This window comes from Anomaloglossus baeobatrachus, chromosome 4 (assembly GCF_048569485.1).
Source record: "Anomaloglossus baeobatrachus isolate aAnoBae1 chromosome 4, aAnoBae1.hap1, whole genome shotgun sequence".
In the NCBI taxonomy this organism is placed as follows: Eukaryota; Metazoa; Chordata; class Amphibia; order Anura; family Aromobatidae; genus Anomaloglossus; species Anomaloglossus baeobatrachus.
The window spans coordinates 335,419,804-335,446,220 of NC_134356.1; the positions used below are offsets into that span (position 1 = coordinate 335,419,804).

Consider the following 26,417-nt stretch of genomic DNA (forward strand, 5'->3'; position numbering starts at 1 on the left):
TTCCCTTTAAGGCCTCCGACACACATCCGTGAAAAACACGCACGTGTGTTACGTTTCGTTTTTCGGGTCCGTTTTCCATTTTTAAGTCCGTTTTTATGGTACGTGTGGCATCCGTGTGTATTGCGTATGCTAGCCGTGTGTGCGTGTTGAATGTCCGTGAGTGCATGAGATACGTAAGTGACATGTCCGTGTGTTGCCCGTGTGAAATGTTCCGTGTGTGATGCACAATGTCATTGATACATACCCGCTGACAGCAGACAGCGACGCGCGATGAGAATGAACTCAGGTGAACTTCACCCGACTTCATTGTCATACCGCGGCTCTGTCTGTGTCGCATACTGATTAGCGGTCACCTGTGAAGGACTCACCAGTGACTGCTAATCCCCTGAGTCACTGAAGTGAGCAGCGCGATTAGCGCTGCTTTCACTCAAGTTACCCGCGGCTAGCTGGATCCTCTACCTGTGACCGCAACTCACCTGTGACTTCATCGCTGTCACTCGGGAGACTTGAAGTCACAGTTGGAGGATCCAGCGGTGGCCGCGAGTAACCTGAGTGACATCATCGCTAATCGCGCTTCTCACCTCAGTTGCTGTGTGGAGTTGACAGGAGCAGCGGTGTTCTTCTGCAGCTCTTGTCACCTTCATGTAGCAGAGCTGGAAGCGACGCGGTACCTCCGTGGATTATGCCGGACATGGATGGCTTTTTCGGGAGTAATAAAGTGGTGAACGAGGGCATTTGTTAGTATTTATTATTCCAAACAAAGGATTTCTTCGGGTGTATGTGTTTATTTACTGTAACTTACAGATTAATCATGGAAGGTATCTCGGGGAGATGCCTGACATGATTAATCTAGGATTTAGTGGCAGCTATGGGCTGTTGCCATTAACTCCTTATTACCCCGATTGCCAACGCACCAGGGCAAATCGGGAAGAGCCGGGTAGAGTCCCAGAACTGTCACATCTAATGGATGCGGCTATTCTGGGCGGCTGCTGGCTGTTATTGTCAGGCTGTGGGGCTCCCCATAATGTAGGGCTCCCCATCCTGAGAATATCAGCCTTCAGCCGTTTGACTTTACCCTGGCTGGTATCAAAATGAGGGGGACCGCACGTCTTTTTTTTTAAATTAATTATTTATTTATTTTACTGCTCGATATTGACACGCCCACCGGCGGCTGTGATTGGTTGCAGTGAGACAGCTGTCACTCAGCGTGGGGGCGTGTCTCACTGCAACCAATCATAGGCGCCGGTGGGTGGGGAAAGCAGGGAATACGAGATTGATTAATGAGCGTCCGGCTTTTTCAAAATAGTAAAAGCCACCGGAGTGTTTTTAACAGCTGTGCAGCGCCGTGCCGGTGATCGGGGGAGACTGACCGACATGGTCAGAGAGAGGGACAGACAAGACAGAGAGACCGACCAACGGACTGAGGGAGATTGACCGACATACACAGAAAAAGAAAGAATGACCGACATCGCTAGAAAAAAAAAAGCACAAAACGTACACGGAGCATACGGAGATGCATCCGTGTCACGTACGTGTGCTCACGGACCCATAGACTTCCATTGGGTCCGTGTGTGCGTGTTCCGTGCAGAAAACGGACATACTTCCGTGCAAAACGGATACACATAGGTATCACTGACACACGGACCGTATGGAATAATGCACGTGTGACCTCAAACATAGCATAACATTGGTGCACGTTTGTCCGTGTCTCCGGTATATATGGAAACAGACCAAACACGCACGTGTTTCACGGATGTCTGTCGGAGGCCTAACAAATACTGGGAGCCATCACGCTAGATTACAATATTAATTTTATTGATGATAAAAGTATTTTAGAATACAACCTCACCAATATATGGATAAGCAAAAGATAAGAAAATTCAATTTAAAAAAGCCAACCATGGACGGAGAGATGCCACACAGACTGAGGGCATGACATCTGTTGTCACAACCAGCGCTCTACCAGATACGTTGTCCCCCAACCTTTGCTGTATCAAAGAAATGTCAGCAATACACTGACTGGGCCCACAAGGTAAAAAAATTTCGGCGGCAAATCTACCTTACGATTTCTCAGAAAAATCCAATGTGAAGTACACTAGAAGAAATCAGCAGTTAAAAATGTCTGCAAGATAAACTGATGTGCTGCAGATTTTAAAGTTTGCAGTGTAGCAAAAATCTGCATGTGGATGACCATTGTAAAAAGTCATCCCCATGGCTGATGCTATAAAATTGTTGTTAATCTAAGGGTACTTTCACACTTGCGTCGTTTGGCATCCGTCACAATGCCTTATGTGACGGATGCGTTGGAAATACTGTGATAATAAAGGCAACGGATTCCTGTGAAATAACACGTTGCATTAGTTTTCCTTAGCCAAGAGAGAGAGAGAAAAAGAGAGAGAGCCCCCATCATCACCGCTCACACCGGCACTACCGCCCCAATCATCACTGCACACCCCGACACTACCGCACCCATCATCACCGCACACCCCGGCACTACCGCACCCATCATCATCGTACACACCAGCACTACCTCAGTGACATCTCCGCTGACAGCGCGATTCATTTCAGTTGCTGCGTAGAGCTGACAGAGAGCGCCGGTGTTCTATGGCCGCTCCTGTCAGCTTCATGTAGCAGAGCTGAAAGCGTTGTGGGACCTCGTGTGGATTACGTCGGACCTGGAGGGGTATTTGGGGATTAATAAAGTGGTGAAAGAGGGTGTTTTTTTGTCTTTTATTCCAAATAAAGTATCTGTTCTGGTTTATGTGTTTATTTACTTTCACTTACAGGTTAATCATTGGGGGTGTCTCATAGACGCTTGCCATGATTAACCTAGGACTTAGTGGCAGCAATGGGCTGCAGCCATTAACTCCTTATTACCCCAATTGCCACCGCACCAGTAACTCCTTATTACCCCAATTGCCACCGCACCAGGGCAATTCGGCATGAGCCGGATAGAGTCCCAGGACTGTCGCGCATCTAATGGATGTGGCAATTCCGGGTGGCTGCTGGCTGATATTGTTAGGGTGGGGGCTCCCCATAACGTGGAGCTCCCCATCCTGAGAATACCAGCTTTCAGTCGTGTGGCTTTACCTTGGCTGGTATCAAAATTGGGGGGGACCGCACGTCGTTTTTTGTTAATTACTTAATTTTACTGCACAATATAGACCCACCCACCGGCGGCTGTGATTGGTTGCAGTGAGACAGCTGTCACACAGCGTGGAGGCGTGTCTGACTGCAACCAATCATAGGCGCCGGTGGGCGGGGAAAGCAGTGAATACGAGATGGAATAATGAGCGGCCGGTATTTTCAAAAGAGGAAAAGCCGCCAGAGCAGTGTGACAGCCGTGCAGCGCTACGCCGGTGATTGGTGAATATGAGAGAGGGGGTGAGAGGGAGAGACCGACCGACAGAGAGAGATAGAGACCAAGAGAGAGAGACCGACCAACAGACCGACTGACAGATAGAGAGAGACAGAGAGAGAGAGACAGACAGAGACAGAGACCAGGAGTGATTTTAAACGATTTAGAACATTCTGCTGGACATGCTGAGCATGCTCAGTAGAACGTGACGGAATCCTGCACTGGAATCCGTCGCCCAATGCATGGCGATGGAATCCAGCACCATAGACATTCATTATGCATCTTAACGGATCCCGACTGAATCCTGCGGAGTGCGTTTTTTTTACAGCAACAAAACATTCAGCGTTCCTTCTGCCCGACGGTCACTGATGGTCACCGGCAAAACAACTGATGCGCCGCGGGGCGGATGCAACGCAAGACCATCAGTTGCAATCCGCCCTTAATAGAAGCCTATGAGGAATAAACGGCTTCCTGCCACGGTTACCGTGAGGGCTGTGGAGTCGGAGTCGGTGTTCATTTTGGTGGAGTCGGAGTCGGTAAAAAATGGACCGACTCAGACTCCTAAAATATATAATAAATTGGGTACAGTAGTTGAATGCAGAATGTGCTGAATATTTTTTCATAGGAATTTGGGAAAGTTATGAAATGTCCTATAAATGGCGGTTTTATTCCTGATCTAAAGCTGCATTCACACACAGCATTTTTGCGGCGTTTTTTGAGGATACGTTTTTCAGCTGCAAAAGCAGATCAGCTTTTTAAAAAAACGCATCACCTGAAAGATTTTTGAGCTCATAGACAATGTTTTCAATAGCAAAAGCAGATTAGAAAAATGCCACACAAACTGATATGCTAATTCTTTGTGAGTATCCGTTTATAAGCCCAAAAACAGATCCTCACAAAACAATGCTTCAAACATGATAAGTACAATTAAACTGATGAACAAGAGTAATGAACAACAGTTAAAAGTAAATTTAGGATTCAGTATGTGTGAGATGGAGCCACAGTGCTGCTCATGTAACTGAGGAACAAACAGATATTACAACAGAAGAACAGCAAAATGATACTTTAGAATTAGATGATCTTGTTGAAGCTGCTTCAAAACACTTTCATATACATCACATGCGCTGTGTTGTGCACACGCTGCAGTTGGCAATAAGAGATAGTCTGCAAGAGGAACATGCTGGAAATCTCATTGGAAAAGTGAGAAAATTGGTTATTGCCGCCAGAACCCCTAAAATTGCTTCCATGTTGAAGAGACGTGCTGGGAAAAGGGCAATTGTCGTTCAAGCCACTCGGTGGGGCAGCACTTATTTAATGATTGAGTGATTGCTTGAACTAAAACCGTTTCTTATAGATATGGCGAACCCTCAGGTAACCCTAAATGAAGGTCAATGGACACAGGTGGCTGAATTGAAGGAATTGCTTAATCCCCCCATTTACCGTGACTAAAAAATTACAAGCTGAGGATTTAACTCCTGGCATTTTCATAAGGGAGTGGAAGAACTTGCTATTTTGCCTGTCCCAAAGAGGTTTAATCGCAGATGGCATTTCTGCTTCAATGAAACGGAGAGAGACACAGCTATTGGAAAATAAAATTCTTCTGGCAGCTGTTTATGTGGACCCAAATCATCGTATACTACTTGATAATCAACAGCTTACTAAAGGAAAATAAGCTCTGACTGAGGTAGTAGTTAGGACGAGTTGCCTACAGGACTGCCAGGCGCAAGAGGACTTGGGTCCTGACAGTTCTACTGCTGCCATATCTTTATCCTCATTAGATGAGGAGTTTAACTTTGACAAGTATTTGGATGACATGGAGCAGTCAAAGCGTTGCCGCAAGGAAAAAGATTTCACTCCGTCTCCTATAGCAGCAGATTGACCATATTTCAGCAAAATTTTTCACTTGCTCTCATAATAGAAAAATTCAACCGTTCATCAAAATTGACTGTGCATGAGGCAATTCCTTTATTCCCGGAAATTGTTAGAGATGTTGCCCATGTGGTTACAGCTTTTCCTCCAACCCAAGTTAGTGTAGAGAGGTTGTTCTTTAGCCTTAAAATTATTAGATCAGATCTGAGGTCACCTATGAAGGAGGATCTGATGGAGGCAATTCTATTTCATAGAACAAATTCATAGACTGCACAAATGTTATTTAGTATATTTCTGTTGAAAACGGGTTTTTTTTGCCACTTATATAGTCTATTACATAGTGTTATTTTTATATCATACAGTCAGGGCCAGAAATATTTGGACAGTGACACAAGTTTTGTTATTTTAGCTGTTTACAAAAACATGTTCAGAAATACAATTATATATATAATATGGGCTGAAAGTGCACACTCCCAGCTGCAATATGAGAGTTTTCACATCCAAATCGGAGAAAGGGTTTAGGAATCATAGCTCTGTAATGCATAGCCTCCTCTTTTTCAAGGGACCAAAAGTAATTGGACAAGGGACTCTAAGGGCTGCAATTAACTCTGAAGGCGTCTCTCTCGTTAACCTGTAATCAATGAAGTAGTTAAAGGTCTGGGGTTGATTACAGGTGTGTGGTTTTGCATTTGGAAGCTGTTGCTGTGACCAGACAACATGCGGTCTAAGGAAGTCTCAATTGAGGTGAAGCAGAACATCATGAGGTTGAAAAAAAAGAAAAAATCCATCAGAGAGATAGCAGACATGCTTGGAGTAGCAAAATCAACAGTCGGGTACATTCTGAGAAAAAAGGATTTGACTGGTGAGCTTGGGAACTCAAAAAGGCCTGGGCGTCCACGGATGACAACAGTGGTGGATGATCGCCGCATACTTTCTTTGGTGAAGAAGAACCCGTTCACAACATCAACTGAAGTCCAGAACACTCTCAGTGAAGTAGATGTATCTGTCTCTAAGTCAACAGTAAAGAGAAGACTCCATGAAAGTAAATACAAAGGGTTCACATCTAGATGCAAACAATTCATCAATTCCAAAAATAGACAGGCCAGAGTTAAATTTGCTGAAAAACACCTCATGAAGCCAGCTCAGTTCTGGAAAAGTATTCTATGGACAGATGAGACAAAGATCAACCTGTACCAGAATGATGGGAAGAAAAAAGTTTGGAGAAGAAAGGGAACGGCACATGATCCAAGGCACACCACATCCTCTGTAAAACATGGTGGAGGCAACGTGATGGCATGGGCATGCATGGCTTTCAATGGCACTGGGTCACTTGTGTTTATTGATGACATAACAGCAGACAAGAGTAGCCAGATGAATTCTGAAGTGTACCAGGATATACTTTCAGCCCAGATTCAGCCAAATGCCGCAAAGTTGATCGGACGGCGCTTCATAGTACAGATGGACAATGACCCCAAGCATACAGCCAAAGCTACCAAGGAGTTCATGAGTGCAAAAAAGTGGAACATTCTGCAATGGCCAAGTCAATCACCAGATCTCAACCCAATTGAGCATGCATTTCACTTGCTCAAATCCAGACTTAAGACGGAAAGACCCACAAACAAGCAAGACCTGAAGGCTGGGGCTGTAAAGGCCTGACAAAGCATTAAGAAGGAGGAAACCCAGCGTTTGGTGATGTCCATGGGTTCCAGACTTAAGGCCTTGTGCGCACTGGGAAATGGAATTTTCTTGAGAAAATTCCGCATGCTCTCAAAGATTACTGCACCCGCGGTAAAAAAACGCGGGAAACCGCACCTGAAAACCACATGCGGTTTGCTGCGGTTTTACCGCGGTATTATTCGCGGTATTGCCGCGGTTTTGCCGCGTGCGGGTTGGGATGTGCTTTATTGCATTCAATGCAATAAAGCACATTGAAAAAAAAAAAAAAAAAGTCATTTAATTCTGAGATAGTAGATAGACAGAAGAATAGATAGAGGGATAGATAGATAGACAGACAGAGGGATAGATAGATAGATGACAGATCGCTGCATTTCCCACGGTCGGCAGTGAGTTCACATTACCGGCCGTGGGAAATGACCGGTAATTACCTCTGCTGTCTGCTGCTTTCATTCAGCGCTGTGTCTGTGACAGTCGCGGCTGGATGGAAGCAGCGCAGGACCTGTGGATTACGCCGGAGCGGTGGATTACGCCGGAGCTTTGGTGCGGGAGGGGTTAATAAAATGGTGAACGAGGCTTGTTTGTTTTATTTAAAATAAAGGATTTTTCGGTGTCTGTGTTTTATTCACTTTACTTACGGGTTGATCATGTCAGCTGTCACATAGACGCTGCCATGATCAAGCCTGGAGTTAATGGCGGTGGTCCCCCACCATCATTAACCCGTTGTATTACCTTGCTGCCACTGCTACACGGTGGCAAGAAGAGCCGAGGACACGCCGGTGCTGCCGCATAATGGATGCGACAGTGCCGGGGCAGCTGCGGCTGATATTCTCGGCTGCGAGAGGGGGAGTGAGGCGGGGGACATTAACCCTGCCCCTCTCCCTCCCCAGCCTGAGAATACTGGGCCGCCGCTGTGTGCTTACCTCGGCTGGACGGTAAATATGCAGCGGAGCCCACGTTCTTTGTTTTCTATATTTCCGTTTTCTTTCTATGTGTGTTCTATGTGTCTGTGTCTATGTGTTCTATGTCTGTGATGTGTTCTGTGTCTGTGATGTGTGTGTGTTTACTCTCTGCTTTGCTTCCTCTTCCTGTAATGACATCACTTCCCTGCAAACCGCAGACAGGCGATGTACATTACCGGAGGTAAACCGCGAAATACCGCAGGGAATAACGCAGGAAAACGCAGTGAACAGCACAGAATTTGCTGCCTGCGTTATTCCCTGCGGGATTTCATGATTAACATTGGAGTCAATGGAGTGAAATCCCGCAGTGATGTGCGGAAAAGAAGTGACATGCACTTGTTTTTGCTGCGGGATTCCCGCAGCAAAACATGCAGCTGTCAAATTCCGCCCAGTGCGCACAGGATTTTTTTTTCTCCATAGGATTTGCTCGTGATTCACTGCAGAGATGTTATGAACATTTTCTGCAGCGAAACATGCAGCAAATCCGCGGAAAATCCGCGGCAAAATCCGGTAAGTGCGCACATAGCCTAAAGCAGTGATTGCCTCCAAAGGATTCGCAACAAAATATTGAAAATAAAAATATTTTGTTTGAGTTTGGTTTATTTGTCCAATTACTTTTGACCTCCTAAAATGTGGAGTGTTTGTAAAGAAATGTGTACAATTCCTACAATTTCTATCAGATATTTTTGTTCAAACCTTCAAATTAAACGTTACAATCTGCACTTGAATTCTGTTGTAGAGGTTTCATTTCAAATCCAATGTGGTGGCATGCAGAGCCCAGCTCGCGAAAATTGTGTCACTGTCCAAATATTTCTGGACCTAACTGTATATATATATATATATCTATATTATATAGTATATTGCATATTTACAATTTATTGCAGTTTATATAAATAAAGTAAATATATTTTGTTTTATCTAAATATCTTGATATCATAAAAATGATTAAATGTATGATGTTCACATTGTACTACAATACATTTTTCACTTAAATATAAGCAATATATGTGGGAGTCTGAGTCGGTGCAAGGGAAATTGAGGAGTCGGAGTCACAGGTTTGGCTTACCGACTCCACAGCCCTGGTTACTGTAATTCCTCAAGGCGGCGGATTGCAACGGATGCCGCACAAGTGTGAAAGTATCCTTACCTGTGCAAATCTGTAACATCTCTTAAGCCATTCCCACCTGCAGAAACATTGCCTTTTTTTTTTTTACTGAGTTTTTCTGCAGCCATCCACAAACAAATAATTAAATGCAATGACATTGTACGCTAAGGCTGCGTGCCCATGATCAGTGTTCATAGTGTTTTGGATGCAGTGAGATTTTGCTGTGTCCAAAACGCAGCGTTGTACAGTACAAGCAAAGTGGATGGATTTATAGAAATCTCATGCCTACTGTGTTTGCATGGCCCGCAGTGAAAACTGATAGGCGGTGCGGCTTTCCGAGCTGCAAGCATATCATTTCTTTGCTGCAGAGTCACAAGCATTCTCCGTAGCGAGAACAGAAGAGAAAGACCACAGCGCCCCAAACCCTGATCAGGAACAAGCAACTGGAGTCTTCTGCGGAGGAGAATCGCGGCCCCACAGCTCAGGACGCAGCGGGTTCTGATCGTGAGCACATACGCTAAGGCGGGCTCTGCACGTTGCGACATTGCAAGCCGATGCTGCGATGTCACACGCGACAGTCCCCGCCCCCGTCTCAGGTACGATATCGTGTGATAGCTGGCGTAGCGAAAATTATGGCTACGCCAGCTTCACATGCACTCACCTGCCCTGCGACCGTTGCTTTGGCCGGTGACCCACCTCCTTCCTAAGGGGGCGGGTCGTGCGGCGTCATATCGACGTCACATGGCAGGCAGCCAATAGCGGCGGAGGGGCGGAGATGAGCAGGATGTAAACATCCCGCCCACCTCCGTCCTTCCGCATAGCCACCGGCGGCAGGTAAGGAGATGTTCCTCGCTCCTGCGGCTTCACACACAGCGATGTGTGCTGCCGCAGGAACGAGGAACAACATCGTACCTGTTGCGGCACCGGCATTATGGAAATGTCGGTGAATGCAACGATGATACGATAACGACGCTTTTGCGCTCGTTCATCATATCATCTAGCATTTACACAGTACAATGTCGAAAGTGACGCCGGATGTGCGTCACTTTGATTTGACCCCACCGAAATCGCACGTGCGATGTCGCAACGTGCAAAGCCGCCCTAAGGCTACATTCCCACGATCAGCGTTTGTTCAGTTTTTGATGCCGCAGAATTTCTGCACCTTCGTTTACTTGCTTTTTTCCATTATATTTTTGTGTGTTATGTCAACATACGTTTTTATCACTGTGTTTTTTGTCTCTAGTGTGTCATGCTTTAAATAAAGCTGCTTTGTTTTTGATCATTCCTGACATTCTGTGTTTTCACTGGGTCAAAAACACAGCGTCTTACAGTTCCCACAAAGTGAATGGGATTTATAGAAATCTCATGCCCACTGTGCTTCTTTTTTTACCCAATGTAACCTGATCTGCGGTGGATTTTTCCAATCTCTAACATGACAATTTCTCTTGCCAATACACTGAGTTTTCTGTACAGATATTCCTTCCAGACTTGCGTGAGATGCGGAAAATCTGCAGATAGAAAACGCACAAGTACTGATGTGTAGAGTGACACATGTACAAAAAAAACATTGCAAAAAAGAAAATCTTGACTGATGTAAAACTGTAAACCTGAAAATGTAATAAAATATCTCACATATTTAGTATAAAGACTAACTAAAAAGTATGGAAAGTATAGGTATAAGTGTGACATATATTATGCATGTATAGGTACAATATATACAATATAGGTATAGGAACAGTGTACAGTGGCAAACGTTTGAGCACCTCTGCTTATAATTACTGTTTTTGTGAACAGTTGAAGACAAAATGATCACTAAAAGGCATAAGATTAAAGATTACACATTTCCATTGTATTTTAGGCAAAAAAAATATTTTCATGTTTTCAATTATAAAAATTACAAAAAGGAAAATGGACCGATTCAAAAGTTTGGACACCCTTGGAGATTGGTGGACTCACAACTTTGACCGAGGATTCAGACTGTAGCCTGTTATCGTTATGGCTTGTTCACGATCATCGTTAGGAAATTCCAACCAATGCAAATTTCACAGTTTTATAAAAGCATACCTTCCTCTAACCTAATCATAAGCTTATGATTAAGGACTGTGTTTTTATTTCTTGAGTGCGAAACGAGTTAAGTATCCATTCTTTGGCGTTCTCATGGAACTTTTTGTACCTTTATAACTTTTAATATGACTTAATAAAGTTTTCTGGATTTTATCTTACTGGAATCGGTGCTGAGTGCTCCCCCCTCCTTCCTTTGACTTGTGTAGCGCCCCTGAAACCATCAGGGTGCTACAAGGTTCTGCATCCCCACAAGGATGCAGGGCCTACCCCCTTAAGAGACCCAAAACCGGTAACACCAAAAACCCAGGTAATCCCAGTTTTTCCCCAACAATCCCCCATACAATGGTACCCAGCTAGGGTAGGACCAATGGATAGCTGCCTAGAGGTGGAGCCAATCCAGTCCACTAGTTGACAAGGTGGGAAGGGCAGACTGTGGGCAGAGAGAACTGCAGTGACTGTAGAAAGTTTCAGACAGTAGGAGTGTGAAGGTGGAAGCGAAGTGACGTCCTGACTTGTGTTACCGGTGACCTGGTACCCAGGAAAAGTAGTTGCAGGTTGAGTACGATAGAGTACTCCCGGAACTACGCACAGACGAGGTACAGGACCCTAGGACAAGAAAGAGCTTCAAGCCAACCTGTTAACACCTGCATAGCAAAGGGGACCATCAAGGACCTTGCTGACCCTAAAGAATCCGAAGACTCAGAGGCAAAGGGAGAACCGGGGACAGGACCAGAGACTCCAAGACTGTATCAAGAGGGATACAGTGAGCGCCATGTTGCCTCCAACTTTAACATTTCTAAGACGGCAGTCCATTACAACGCCAAGCAGTAAAATTTGGGGACAACAAAGCTACAGACCGGCAAGGGGGTGAAAGTGACTCTCCACTGACGGGGATTACCGTCATCTTATTCAAATGTCACTCAGCAACCGCCAGATGACATCAAGTGACCTACAAAAGGAATGGCAAATTGTAGCTGAAGTGAAGTGCACAGCAAGAACAGTTCGTAACAGGCTCTTAGGGGCAGGGCTCAAGTCATGTAATACTAGAAAAAGCCTTTCATAAATGAGAAGCAAAAGGAGAGCCAGGCTGACGTTTACCACAGACCATAAGGATTGGACCATAGAGGACTGGAGTAAGGTAATCTTCTCTGATAAGTCTAATTTTCGGCTTTTCCCAACACCTTGTCATCTAATGCTTAGACGGAGACCTGGAGAGGCGTACAAGCCACAGTGTCTTGCACCCACTGTGAAATTTGGTGGAGGATCGGTGATGATCTGGGGATGCTTCAGCAAGGCTGGAATTGGGCAGATTAAACGTTGCAAAGGACGAAGCACATATGATCCAGCCGCATACAAGGTTATCCTGGAAAAACAGTTTCTTCCTTCTGCTCAGGCAATATTCCCCAACTCTGAGGACTGGTTTCTCCAGCAGGACAATGCGCCATGCCACACAGCTAGGTCAATCAATGTGTGGATTAAGGACCACCACATCAAAACCCTGTCATGGCTAGCCCAATCTCCAGCCCTGAACCCCATTGAAAACCTCTGGAATGTAATCAAGAGGAAGATGGATAGTCACAAGCTATCAAAGTAGAACATGTTTGCACCAGGAGTCACCCAAAAGCAGTGTGAAAGACTGGTGGAAAGCATGCCAAGATGCATGAAAGCTGATTAAAAATCAAGGCTATTCCACAAAATATTGATTTCTGAACTCTTCTTGAGTTAAAACATTAGTATTGTTGTTTCTAACTGATTATGAACTCGTTTTCTTTGCATTATTTGAGGTCTGAAAACAATGCATTTTTTGTTATTTTGACCATTTCTCATTTTCAGAAAATAAATACAAAATTTATTGCTTGGAAATTTGGAGACATATTGTCAGTAGTTTATAGAATAAAAGAATTTACATTTTAATCAAAAATATAAAGAAAAAAAACAGAAAAACTGAAAATTTTGCAGTGGCCTCTTAATTTTTTCCAGAGCTGTATATATATAGGTACAATATATACTATATATGTATAGGTACTATATACGTATAGGTACTATATACGCTATACTATACACTATATGTGGGTACAATATATATATTATGTTTAGGTACAAAATATACTATATATGTTTAGGTATAAATGCTATGTATAGGGACAATTATACTGTATACAGTACTATATATGTATAGGTACAATATATACTATGTATAGGTGCAATATATACAATAGGTACTACTTTTTATGCTATGTATAGGTACTATATATAGGTACAATCTGTATACTATATATGTATAGGTACTATATATACCATGTATAGATACACTAATATGTATTAAATATGTATAGGTACAATATCTAATATATAAAGCTGAGTGTGTGTATGTCCGCACCGTGGCATTTACAATCACGACATTTTGCACAGATGCCCCATGTGACTCAGGGAACGTCATAGACTATTTTTTGATGGGAAAATTTAACCACACGCTTTACAGTTACTCTCCAAAAAACATGCCTCCATTAAACTGAATGGAGGTGGGAGCTACAGGCTATTAATAGCAACTGTCAGTGGTTGCTATAGGAACAAAATAAACTGTTAGTATAAGAAGCTTATGTGTGAGGTAATAAGATGTCGGTGGGGAGACGGATGGAGAGAGACAGACGGGGAAAGAGACAAACAGAGACAGGCAAAGAGACAGCCCGGGAAAAGAGACAGACACACACACAGAGACAGACACAGAGATGGAGACAGATAGACTGATACAAATACAGACAGAGAGATAGAAACAGACAAAGACAGACACAGACAGACAAGGAAAGAGACAGACAGGGAAAGAGACAGACAGACAGACAGACAGACAGACAGACAGCGAGACACAGACAGCGACTGGGAGAGAGACAGTTACTATCCCGGGCAACGCCCGGGTACTACAGCTAGTATACTATATATCTATAGGTACTACATACATTATTTATTAATAGGTACAAGATAAACTATGTATAGGTACGAAATACACTATGTATAGGTACCAAATATACTATGTATGTGGACAATATACTGTATATACTATACGTACTATATATACACTATGTATTGGTATAATCTGTATACTATATATGTATAGGCACTATATATAGATACACTATAAATACTATATATGTATAGGGTACAATACATACTATGTATAAGTACAATATATATATTATGTATAGGTACTATATATGCACTAGATAGAGGAAAAATATATATACTAGTTGCACCATCACTATTTCCCACCACATAATCAGCAGTATTTTGACCATAGCAGCAGACCCTTCAGAGCTGGGCTCCTCACATTTGCTGTAGTGACATAGAAAGTTACCTTGCCTGGGAGCAGAGTGCAGACTCTGGAAAGGGGTACTGTGCAGAGTGCAGACTCTGGAAAGGGGTACTGTGCAGAGTGCAGACTCTGGAAAGGGGTACTGTGCAGAGTGCAGACTCTGGAAAGGGGTACTGTGCAGAGTGCAGACTCTGGAAAGGGGTACTGTGCAGAGTGCAGACTCTGGAAAGGGGTACTGTGCAGAGTGCAGACTCTGGAAAGGGGTACTGTGCAGAGTGCAGACTCTGGAAAGGGGTACTGTGCAGAGTGCAGACTCTGGAAAGGGGTACTGTGCAGGGTGCAGGCTCTGGAAAGGGGTGTACTGTACAGAGTGCAGGCTCTGGAGGGGGGTGTGCTGTGCAGAGTGCAGGCTCTGGAGGGGGGTGTGCTGTGCAGAGTGCAGGCTCTGGAGGGGGGTGTGCTGTGCAGAGTGCAGGCTCTGGAGGGGGGGTGTGCTGTGCAGAGTGCAGGCTCTGGAGGGGGGTGTGCTGTGCAGAGTGCAGGCTCTGGAGGGGGGTGTGCTGTGCAGAGTGCAGGCTCTGGAGGGGGGTGTGCTGTGCAGAGTGCAGGCTCTGGAGGGGGTGTGCTGTGCAGAGTGCAGGCTCTGGAGGGGGGTGTGCTGTGCAGAGTGCAGGCTCTGGAGGGGGGTGTGCTGTGCAGAGTGCAGGCTCTGGAGGGGGGTGTGCTGTGCAGAGTGCAGGCTCTGGAGGGGGGTGTGCTGTGCAGAGTGCAGGCTCTGGAGGGGGGTGTGCTGTGCAAAGTGCAGGCTCTGGAGGGGGGTGTGCTGTGCAGAGTGCAGGCTCTGGAGGGGGGTGTGGTGTGCAGAGTGCAGGCTCTGGAGGGGGGTGTGCTGTGCAGAGTGCAGGCTCTGGAGGGGGGTGTGCTGTGCAGAGTGCAGGCTCTGGAGGGGGGTGTGCTGTGCAGAGTGCAGGCTCTGGAGGGGGGTGTGCTGTGCAGAGTGCAGGCTCTGGAGGGGGGTGTGCTGTGCAGAGTGCAGGCTCTGGAGGGGGGTGTGCTGTGCAGAGTGCAGGCTCTGGAGGGGGGTGTGCTGTGCAGAGTGCAGGCTCTGGAGGGGGCGTGCTGTGCAGAGTGCAGGCTCTGGAGGGGGCGTGCTGTGCAGAGTGCAGGCTCTGGAGGGGACGTGCTGTGCAGAGTACAGGCTATGGAGGGGGCATGCTGTGCAGAATGCAGGCTATGGAGGGTGCGTGCTATGGAGGGGGCGTGCTGTGCAGAGTGAAGGCTATGGAGGGGGCGTGCTGTGCAGAGTACAAGCTATGGAGGGGGCGTGCTGTGCAGAGTACAAGCTATGGAGGGGGCGTGCTGTGCAGAATGCAGACTATGGAGTGGGCGTGCTGTGCAGAATGCAGACTATGGAGTGGGCGTGCTGTGCAGAATGCAGGCTATGGAGGGGGCGTGCTGTGCAGAGTACAGGCTATGGAGGGGGCGTGCTGTGCAGAATGCAGGCTCTGGAGGGGGCGTGCTGTGCAGAGTACAGGCTATGGAGGGGCTGTGCAGAGTACAAGCTATGGAGGGGGCGTGCTGTGCAGAGTACAAGCTATGGAGGGGGCATGCTGTGCAGAGTGCAGGCTATGGAGGGGGCGTGCTGTGCAGAGTACAGGCTATGGAGGGGGCGTGCTGTGCATTGTACAAGCTATGGAGGGGGCTTGCTGTTCAGAATGCAGGCTATGGAGGGGGCGTGCTGTGCAGAGTACAAGCTATGGAGGGGGCATGCTGTGCAGAGTGCAGGCTATGGAGGGGGCATGCTGTGCAGAGTGCAGGCTATGGAGGGGGCGTGATGTGCAGAGTACAGGCTATGGAGGGGGCGTGCTGTGCATTGTACAAGCTATGGAGGGGTCTTGCTGTTCAGAATGCAGGCTATGGAGGGGGTGTGATGTGCAGAGTGTAGGCTCTGGAGCGGGGTGTGCTCTGCAGAGTGCAGGCTCTGGAGGGGGGAGTGCTCTGCAGAGTGCAGGCTCTGGAGTGGGGGGTGCTGTGCAGAGTGCAGGCTCTGGAGGGGGGGTGCTGTGCAGAGTGCAGGCTCTGGAGGGGGGGTGCTGTGCAGAGTGCAGGCTCTGGAGGGGGGTGTGCTGTGCAGAGTGCAGGCTCTGGAGGGGGGTGTGCTGTGCAGAGTGCAGGCTCTGGAGGGGGGTGTGCTGTGCAGAGTGCAGGCTCTGGAGGGGGGGTGCTGTGCAGAGTGCAGGCTCTGGAGGGGGGTGTGCTGTGCAGAGTGCAGGCTCTGGAGGGGGGTGTGCTGTGCAGAGTGCAGGCTCTGGAGGGGGGTGTGCTGTGCAGAGTGCAGGCTCTAGAGGGGGCATGCTGCGCAGAATGCAGGCTATGGAGGGTGCGTGCTGTGCAGAGTGCAGGCTCCTGCTGTCACCCTCCTGCCCTGTGCTGGGGATGTGAGAATAGATGGGCTGTGCACAGTAGAGGAATGCTGGAGCCTGCACCAGGGGCTGTGACCTGCAGCCATTCGTGTCTGTGCAGCTGTGGCAGAATACAAGCTCAGACACTGCACTCTGCACTGAGCACTCATTCATTAGCTATCTCTGCTGCCAGCACCAGCAGGAATGCAGTGCCCCGTGGACATGCAGGGACTGGCACAGTAGTTGGCACTTCCCTCCTATGTGACAGTCCTATGTGTGACATGTCCTCTTGCATTACCTTATCAGTGCGCTGATGAGACAGGAGCTATGTGCTTGTCCCCATGTGCAGAGACACATCTCCACCATGTGAAGCGCAGGGTCCCTTCCTGGACGGAGCAGAGTCTTCTGCACAGCTCTCAGCTGCTCGAAACTCTGCCAAGTCCCCACAGCAGGGAAAGGAGTGCATCGCGCATGCGCGGCCTGCCTCCACGCTCATTGTTGGGTCCTGTCAGACATTTGATAAGTGCTAGGAATAACTCGCCCAGAGCCATGCCTCGGGCTGCACACAGCACTATTCCCACAGCACTATTTCCACATGCTTCACAATACTGACACTACACTTCCAGGAATAGCTTTCTAAATTGGTGCTTACCCTTGCGCTGAGGTATCCTGGTATCCTTCCCGGGGATAACAATCCTATCAGAACCACGTTATCAGGAAGGCATCACAGTGAATATTGGGAGATTAAAGCACGAGGAAAAACAGGCAGCAAACTGCAGTCCAGCTGTCATTTCATTCATTTCTATCTACCATATTACACCTCTCTACAACTCCCCCCAGACTGGTGATCAGACAAGGGCTGCTCACAGGGGCAATACAGCCCAGAGGGTCCCACAGGGTCAATACAGCCCAGAGGGTCCCACAGGGTCAATACAGCCCAGAGGGTCCCACAGGGGCAATACAGCCCAGAGGGTCCCACAGGGGCAATACAGCCCAGAGAGTCCCACAGGGGCAATACAGCCCAGAGGGTCTCACAGGGGCAATACAGCCCAGAGGGTCCCACAGGGGCAATACAGCCCAGAGGGTCCCACAGGGGCAATACAGCCCAGAGGGTCCCACAGGGGCAATACAGCCCAGAGGGTCCCACAGGGTCAATACAGCCCAGAGGGCCCCACAGGGGCAATACAGCCCAGAGGGTCCCACAGGGGCAATACAGCCCAGAGGGTCCCACAGGGGCAATACAGCCCAGAGGGTCCCACAGGGGCAATACAGCCCAGAGGGTCCCACAGGGGCAATACAGCCCAGAGGGTCCCACAGGGTCAATACAGCCCAGAGGGTCCCACAGGGGCAATACAGCCCAGAGGGTCCCACAGGGGCAATACAGCCCAGAGGGTCCCACAGGGGTAATACAGCCCAGAGGGTCCCACAGGGACAAAACAGCCCAGAGGGTCTCACAGGGGCAAAACAGCCCAGGGGGTCCCACAGGGGCAATACAGCCCAGAGGGTCCCACAGGGGAAATACAGCCCAGAGGGTCCCACAGGGGAAATACAGCCCAGAGGGTCCCACAGGGGCAATACAGCCCAGAGGGTCCCACAGGGGCAATACAGCCCATAGGGTCCCACAGGGGGAAATGTAGCCCAGAGGGTTCCACAGGGTCAATACAGCCCAGAGGGTCCCACAGGGTCAATACAGCCCAGAGGGTCCCACAGGGGCAATACAGCCCAGAGGGTCCCACAGGGTCAATACAGCCCAGAGGGTCCCACAGGGGCAATACAGCCCAGAGGGTCCCACAGGGCCAATATAGCCCAGAGGGTCCCACAGGGTCAATACAGCCCAGAGGGTCCCACAGGGCCAATATAGCCCAGAGGGTCCCACAGGGTCAATACAGCCCAGAGGGTCCCACAGGGTCAATACAGCCCAGAGGGTCCCACAGGGTCAATATAGCCCAGAGGGTCCCACAGGGTCAATACAGCCCAGAGGGTCCCACAGGGTCAATACAGCCCAGAGGGTCCCACAGGGTCAATACAGCCCAGAGGGTCCCACAGGGTCAATACAGCCCAGAGGGTCCCACAGGGTCAATACAGCCCAGAGGGTCCCACAGGGTCAATACAGCCCAGAGGGTCCCACAGGGTCGATACAGCCCAGAGGGTCCCACAGGGTCAATACAGCCCAGAGGGTCCCACAGGGTCGATACAGCCCAGAGGGTCCCACAGGGTCAATACAGCCCAGAGGGTCCCACAGGGTCAATACAGCCCAGAGGGTCCCACAGGGGCAATACAGCCCAGAGGGTCCCACAGGGGAAATATAGCCCAGAGGGTCCCACAGGGTCAATACAGCCCAGAGGGTCCCACAGGGTCAATATAGCCCAGAGGGTCCCACAGGGTCAATACAGCCCAGAGGGTCCCACAGGGTCAATACAGCCCAGAGGGTCCCACAGGGTCAATACAGCCCAGAGGGTCCCACAGGGGCAATATAGCCCAGAGGGTCCCACAGGGGAAATATAGCTCAGAGGGCCCCACAGAGGAAGTATATCCACAGGGTCTCACAGGGTAATATAGCCAGAGGATCTCACAGGGGCAATACAGCCCAGGGGGTCTCACAGGGGCAATATGTGCCAGAGGGTCTCACAGGGGAACTATAGCCACAGGGTCTCACATGGGGTAACATAGCCAGAGGATCTCACAGGTGCAATATAGCCCAGAGGGTCCCACAGGAGAAATATAGCCCAGAGGGTCCCACAGGGGAAGTATATCCACAGGGTCTCACAGGGGTAATATAGCCAGAAGATCTCACAGGGGCAATATAGCCCAGGTAGTCTCACAGGGGCAATATAGCCAAAGAGTCTCACAGGGGTAATATAGCCAGAGGATCTCACAGGGGCAATATGGCCAGTGGGTCTCTCAAGGAAAGTATAGCCACAGGTTCTCACTGGGGCAATATAGTCCAGAGGGTCCCACAGGGTCCAATTAGCCAATTGCGGCAATATACCCCAAAGGGTCTCAAAAGGGGTAATATAGCTCAAAGGGTCCCACAGGGACAATATAGCCCAAGGGGTCCCACAGGGACAATATAGCCCAAGGGGTCCCACAGGGGCATTAAAGCCGAAGGGTCCCACAGGGACAATATAGCCAACAGGGGCAATGTAGCCCAGAGTGTTTCACAAGGGCAATATAGCCCAGAGGGTCCCACAGGGGCAATGTAGCCCAGAGAGTCCGAGAAGGGCAATATAGCCCAGAAAGTCCCACAGGTGCAATATAGCCCAGAGGGTCCCAAGAACCATGGCTCACTAAAATTTTCGAAAATTTTGAAGTCTCTCTGGCAGCTGTGTTTTGCCGCCCTCTGTAGTGGGAGCTGGCTATTCTGAGTCCTGGCTGTCAGCTGATATCCGACACTCAGAGAAAGTGCGGGCGCCGGGTCTCACCGATCAATAGTACTGTTGTCTGTCAGACGCAAGTACAATTAAAGTGGTGACCACCGACACTTCCGGATCAGAGAGACATCAACCGTGTGATAAGGTCAGCTGATCACACTGCTGACATCATTCGTTGGCGCCGTAGCCTGCCCAGGTGACAATTAACGGTGGTGGTGAGTGCTCCAGTCAGTGTGAGCTGAAGAAAATGAAGATAGAAAGGAACAATAGGTGGTGAGTGGGAAAATATATAGACTGTCAGGAAAAGGGAAAAGGTTGTGCCCAAAATGAGGGCTCACCATATACACCATGTTCCAAATTATTATGCAAATTGGATTTAAGTGTCATAGCGATTAATTTTTTTATTTTTCAATGAAACTCATTGATGATATTGTGTCTCAGGGTTCTTTGGATAACTGAAATCAATCTCAGATACCTGTGATAATTAGTTTGCCGGGTGAGCCCAATAAAAAGAAAACTGGATGCTCTACAATATTAAGCAGGCCACAGTTTTCAAGTAACATAGGAAAGAAAAAGGATCTCTCTGCTACCGAAAAGCATCAAATAGTGCAATGCCTTGGACAACGGATGAAAACATTAGATATTTCACCAAAACTTAAGCGTGTTCATCATACTGTGAAGAGATTTGTGGCTGATTTAGGCTAAGTTCACACATCCTGTGTTTTGCATCAGTCACAATCCGTCGCCTTGGGGAATTACGGTATCCTGCAAAATATTTTGCAGGAATCCTGTATTTCCCCATAGACTTCTATTAGCGACGGATTGCGACTGATGACCCTGCATTGCATCCGCTGCGTCGCGGTCCGTCGTTTTTGACTGACCGCCGAGCGGGGAGCAACGCAGAATGTAACGTTTTTCGGGCCGTCAAAATTAACGCGCCGCGCAGGAATCCATCGCCATCCGTCAAGCTTGTAAGGCTAAGTTCACATTTCCGTTGATTTGTATCAGTCACATGCGTCGCTTGACGCATGTGACTGATGCGCTGTTCAACGCTGTACAACGGATGACAAAGAACAGAATTCTTTGTCGGATTCCGTTGTGTGCGGGGGGCGGAGTTCTGGGGCAGAGCCGAGCGGGGGGCGGGGCCAGGCGCTGAGGATGTCAGTGGAAGTGCTGCGGTCTGCATGGCTGGGGACAGGTGAGTGTATCTGTGAGTGAGTGAGTGTGTGTATGTGCATGTATGTATGTATGTATGTGTGTATGTATGTGTGTGCACATGCAAAGTGCGGGAGGGGCGGAGCCGAGCGGGGGGCGGGGCCAGGCGCTGAGGATGTCAGTAGAAGTGCTGCGGTCTGCATGGCTGGGGACAGGTGAGTGTATGTGTGAGTGAGTGTGTGTATGTGCATGTATGTATGTATGTATGTATGTGTGTGTGTGCACATGCAAAGTGCGGGAGGGGGCGGAGCCGAGCGGGGGGCGGGGCCAGACGAGGGTGTCAGTGGCAGTGCTTGTCTGCATGGCTGGGGACAGGTGTGTGTGTGTGTGTGTGTACATACATGTGCGGAGTGCGGGAGGGGGCGGGGCCGAGCGGGGAAGTGTCGGCCTCCCTGCACACGTAACCAGCCTAAATATCGGGTAACAGCAAAGCACCCGATGTTTACCTTGGTTACCCGATATTTACCTTGGTTACGGGCCTACACCGCTTAGCGCTGGCTCCTTGCACCGTAACCAGGGTAAATATCGGGTAACCAACCAAAGCTGGTGATGTGTGCAGGGAGCCAGAGAGCATGCGCAGCGAAATCCGACGGATCTCGCTGCTCAAAAAACGTTACATGCTGCGTTCCTCCCGCCCGGCGGTCAGTCGTTCCACGACTGATCAGTCGGGCGGAGGGTGCAACGCAGCATCATCAGTCACAATCCGCTGCTCATACAAGTCTATGGGAGCAGCGGAATCCGCTAAACGGATTCCGCTGTTTACAAGAGCAGCGGATTGTGACTGATAGATTTTAGCGGAAATGTGAACTTAGCCTAAGGCTAAGTTCACACATCCTGTGTTTTCAATCCGTCAGGTCCGTCAGCAACGGATCAGTCATTTTCAAGATGTCAACTGATGCAACTGATGTGTTTTTCACAGGATTCCTTTCACAGGAATCCTGTGAAAAAACGGATCAGTTGCGTCCGTTACATCCGCTGTGCGTCCGTTTTTTGACGGATCAGTCATGATCCGTCTGTGTTTGGGACAGCCCAGTGGGTGTGCCAAGCATGCTGGGCATGCTCAGTAGAGCATGACGGAATCCTGCGCTGGATTCCGTTGTAAGACGGATTACGACGGAATCCAGCACCATAGACATGCATTACAAGCTTGACGGATGGCGACGGATTCCTGCGCGGCGCGTTAATTTTGACGGCCCGAAAAACGTTACATTCTGCGTTGCTCCCCGCTCGGCGGTCAGTCAAAAACGACGGACCGCGACGCAGCGGATGCAACGCAGGGTCATCAGTCGCTAATAGAAGTCTATGGGGAAATACAGGATTCCTGCAAAATATTTTGAAGGATACCGTAATTCCCCAAGGCGACGGATTGTGACTGATGCAAAACACAGGATGTGTGAACTTAGCCTAATGCATGTCTATGGTGCTGGATTCCGTCACCTTCATGTAGCAGAGCTGGAAGCTACGCGGGACCTCCGTGGATTACGCCGGAGCTGGAGGGGTTTTTGGGGCTTAATAAAGTGGTGAACGAGGGTATTTGTTCGTGTATATTATTGCAAATAAAGGATTTTTTCACTGTGTGTGTTTATTAACTTTAAATTACCGGTTAATCATTGGGGGTGTCTCATAGACGCCTGCAATGATTAATCTAGGACTTAGTGGCAGCTATGGGCTGCTGCCATTAACTCCTTATTACCCCGCTTGCTAACGCACCAGGGCAAAACGGGAAGATCCGGGTACAGTCCCAGAACTGTCGCATCTAATGGATGCGGCAATTCTGGACGGCTGCTGGCTGTTATTGTTAGGCTGGGGGGATCCCCATAATGTGGGGCTCCCCATCCTGAGAATACCAGCCTTCAGCCGTGTGGCTTTACCCTGGCTGGTATTAAAATTGGGAGGGACCGCACGCCGTTTTTTTTTAATTATTTATTTATTTTACTGCATGATAGAGACCCGCCCACCGGCAGCTGTGATTGGTTGCAGTGAGACAGCTGTCACTCATCTTGGGGGCATGTCTGACTGCAACCAATCATAGGCGCCGGTGGGCGGGTAAAGCAGGGAATACGAGATTGAATAATGAGCGGCCGGCTTTTTCAAAAGAGGAGAAGCCGCCGGAGCAGTGTGAACGCCGTGCAGCGCCGCGCTGATGATCGAGGATCGGTGAGTATGAGAGAGGGGGGGAAAGGAATAGACCGACATGGACAGAGAGAGAGAGAGAGAGACCGACAGAGAGAGAGAGATCGACCGACAGACCGACCGACAGAGAGAGAATAGAGACCGAGAGGGAGAGACCGACTGACAGAGATAGAGATTGACCGACATTATGAGCCCTCACTCATTTCCAGTGCTTTGTGACACATGCGATAAATGTATTTAGAAAAACGGATGTCACTAGGATGGTGTGAGTGCCGGTCCGTGTGACATCCTTTTTTTTCACGCTCCCATAGAGTTGCATTGGAGAGACTCGCACGAGAAACTCCTCAAATAGCAGCTTGCTGCAATTTTTTTCTCAGTCCGATTTGGAGTGAGAAAAAAAATCACAGATGAGAGCTGATTCATTGAATAACATGTGTCCAAGTGCAATGCGAGATTTTGTCGCATTGCACTACTGTGAGAAACTCGCAAGTGAAAAGCCGGCCAAAGGCTTGCTGTGGTGCATAAACTTACTATTCGGCCACCACTAACCAGTGCTCACAAGCAGAAACGGTTGCAGTGGGCCCAGACTTACATGAAGACTAATTTTCAAACAATCTTGTTTACTGATGAGTGTCGAGCAATCCTGGATGGTCCAGATGGATGGAGTAGTGGATGGCTGGTGGATGGCCACCATGTCCCAATGACGCGACCCAGTGCTATGGGGTACTCGGTCTCGGGCCACAGAACACTTCCTGTCATCTTCATGTAGCAGAGCTGACAGTGTCATGTGGATTACTTCGGACCTGGAGGGGTATTTGGTGATTTTAATAAAATGGTGAAAGAGGATTTTTATTGTCTTTTATTCCAAATAAAGGATTTTTTGCTGTGTGTGTTTCTTTACTTTCTCTTGCAGTTTAATCATGGAAGGTGTCTTGGGGAGACGCCTGGCATGATTAAACTCATTATTACCCCGATTGCCACCGCACCAGGGCAATTTGGGATGAGCTGGGTGGAGTCCCGGGGCTGTCACATCTAATGGGTGCGGCAATTCCGGGCTGGCTGCTGGGTGATATTGTTAGGCTGGAGGGCTCCCCATACCGTGGTGCTCTCCATCCTGACAATACCAAACTCCAGCCGTGCGACTTTATCCTGGCTGGTAACAAATATGGGGGAACCGCATATTTTTTTGTTATTATTTATTTATTTATTTTACTGCACGATATAGACCCGCCCGCCAGCAGCTGTGATTGGTTGCAGTGAGACAGCTGTCACTCATCGTGGGGACGTGTCTGACTGCAGCCAATTATGGGCGCCGGTGGGCGGGGAAAGCACGGAATACCTGATTGAAAAAGGAAGCGGCAGCCATTTTCAAAAGAGGAAAAGACGCCGCAGATTTGTGACAGCCGTGCAGCAAGACTCCCATGATCGGTGAGTAGGAAAGAGAGAGGGATTGTCCTGGGGATGCAGGACGCATGCAGATAGCAACGTGTGCACGTATCCTTACTGTGAAAAGCCACGCTTTTGTTGATCGAACCGTTGTCGAATGCTACTCGAACTGTCGAACTTTTAACAAAAGGCTCGAGCCTCTCCAACACCCCCCAAAATCACTTGAACATGAAATTGGCGAACCTCTAAAATTGCTCATCTCTAGTCACGACAAAAACTTTTAATACAATTTCCCTGTAAATAACCCCCTTTTCAAAGCGACCCCCAGGGTCATAGAACCGGGCAATGGCCACCCAGTAAACTGTGCCAACGTAACCAGGCCCGGGACAGAGTACCCCATAGCCCTGGGGCGCGTCAGCTTTCCTGGTGCTGCGAACAAGATTGGACTAGACCCGTTTACACCAGGTGACGTTCGCCTTATGGACTGTGTTTATTACTTGTGAAACCGCCACCATTTTTACGTAAAATTTGACTGCGCCACAGCAATGGTGAAAAAGGCGCGAAAAGTGAGCCCTGCACCAAGGGAGTGACTATTATGTGAAAACGAAACAGGAAGCAGAAAGCCCAGAGGCCCTGCCACAGAATGCCTCCAGGACTGCTACATTCAAGACCATGTCTGCCCCAGGGGATCGTGGAAGTGAACCATGTTGTCCTGCAGTGTAGACTGCGGAGAGTCTGGAGGAAGAGGTCCAGCAGCTGTGCCGTGTCATGTGGGCGCAGCACCTCCAGCAAATTGAGAAGTAGAGAGCCGGTATGATGGAAGTGGTGGCGACCATGCGGGCCCATGAGACCCATGAGACCCGGGCGCCGCTTGCCCGGGTGCCGCTTGCCTGGGTCCCACCGACCTGTCTACCGGAATCCACCCTCGACCAGGCCGCGCTCACACCTGACCTGGCCAGACCAGACCAGGTCGCATCACCTTCTCCAGCTGAGAAGAACCAGGTTACACTGCCTTCCCCGGCCAGACCAGACCCGGCTGCATCACCTCCTCTGGTAGAGAAGGACCAAGCTGCACCGCCTCCTTACCCAGCGATGACAGACCAGGCTGCACCTCCATCAGGAGCCGCGGAGGAGGCCGCCGCCACCGCTGACGACGACTACCCCCAGGTACTGTTTCCAGCTACCCTGAACCGGGTAATGGGGGAGCAGCAGTCATCAACTGGGAGCGGGCCCATGTTGAGGATGACACCCGTGGGGCTCTCATTAACACTACCAGCAGGGAGAAGAAAATGTCGCAGTAATGGTCTGAGGCAGAGGCGGCCGATACCCAGTCGCCATGGAGACCGGCGATATTCCTCCTAAAGGTTTTGTGACCAGGACCTTTGGGTGGTGGTTGATGGGAAGGGTAGTCCAGGTTTAAAAATGTTTAAGAAGTGCCTCCCCTGCGAGGGAAGAAAGTTGATGTTTGAAAAGTGTGAATTAAAATGTTAACTTATTCACTGTTGCAGCCCGAGGACATGCTGGAATTCACCAAGGGAGAATGTAGCGCCCCTGAAGCCATCAGGAGCTAC

At 48.8% G+C, this 26,417-nt stretch overlaps 1 protein-coding gene across 3 annotated transcripts in view; it reads right to left on the reverse strand.

Moving 5' to 3' along the window:
* Positions 1–17,166, reverse strand: part of TSPAN12 (tetraspanin 12) — a 281,046-nt gene extending 263,880 nt beyond the window's left edge. For all 3 annotated transcript variants that reach the window (XM_075342523.1, XM_075342525.1, XM_075342522.1), the window contains exon 1: positions 17,040–17,166. The gene's annotated coding sequence lies outside the window, so the exon portion shown is untranslated. The remainder of the gene's footprint in view (positions 1–17,039) is intronic.
* Between the last annotated feature and the right edge of the window lie 9,251 nt (positions 17,167–26,417).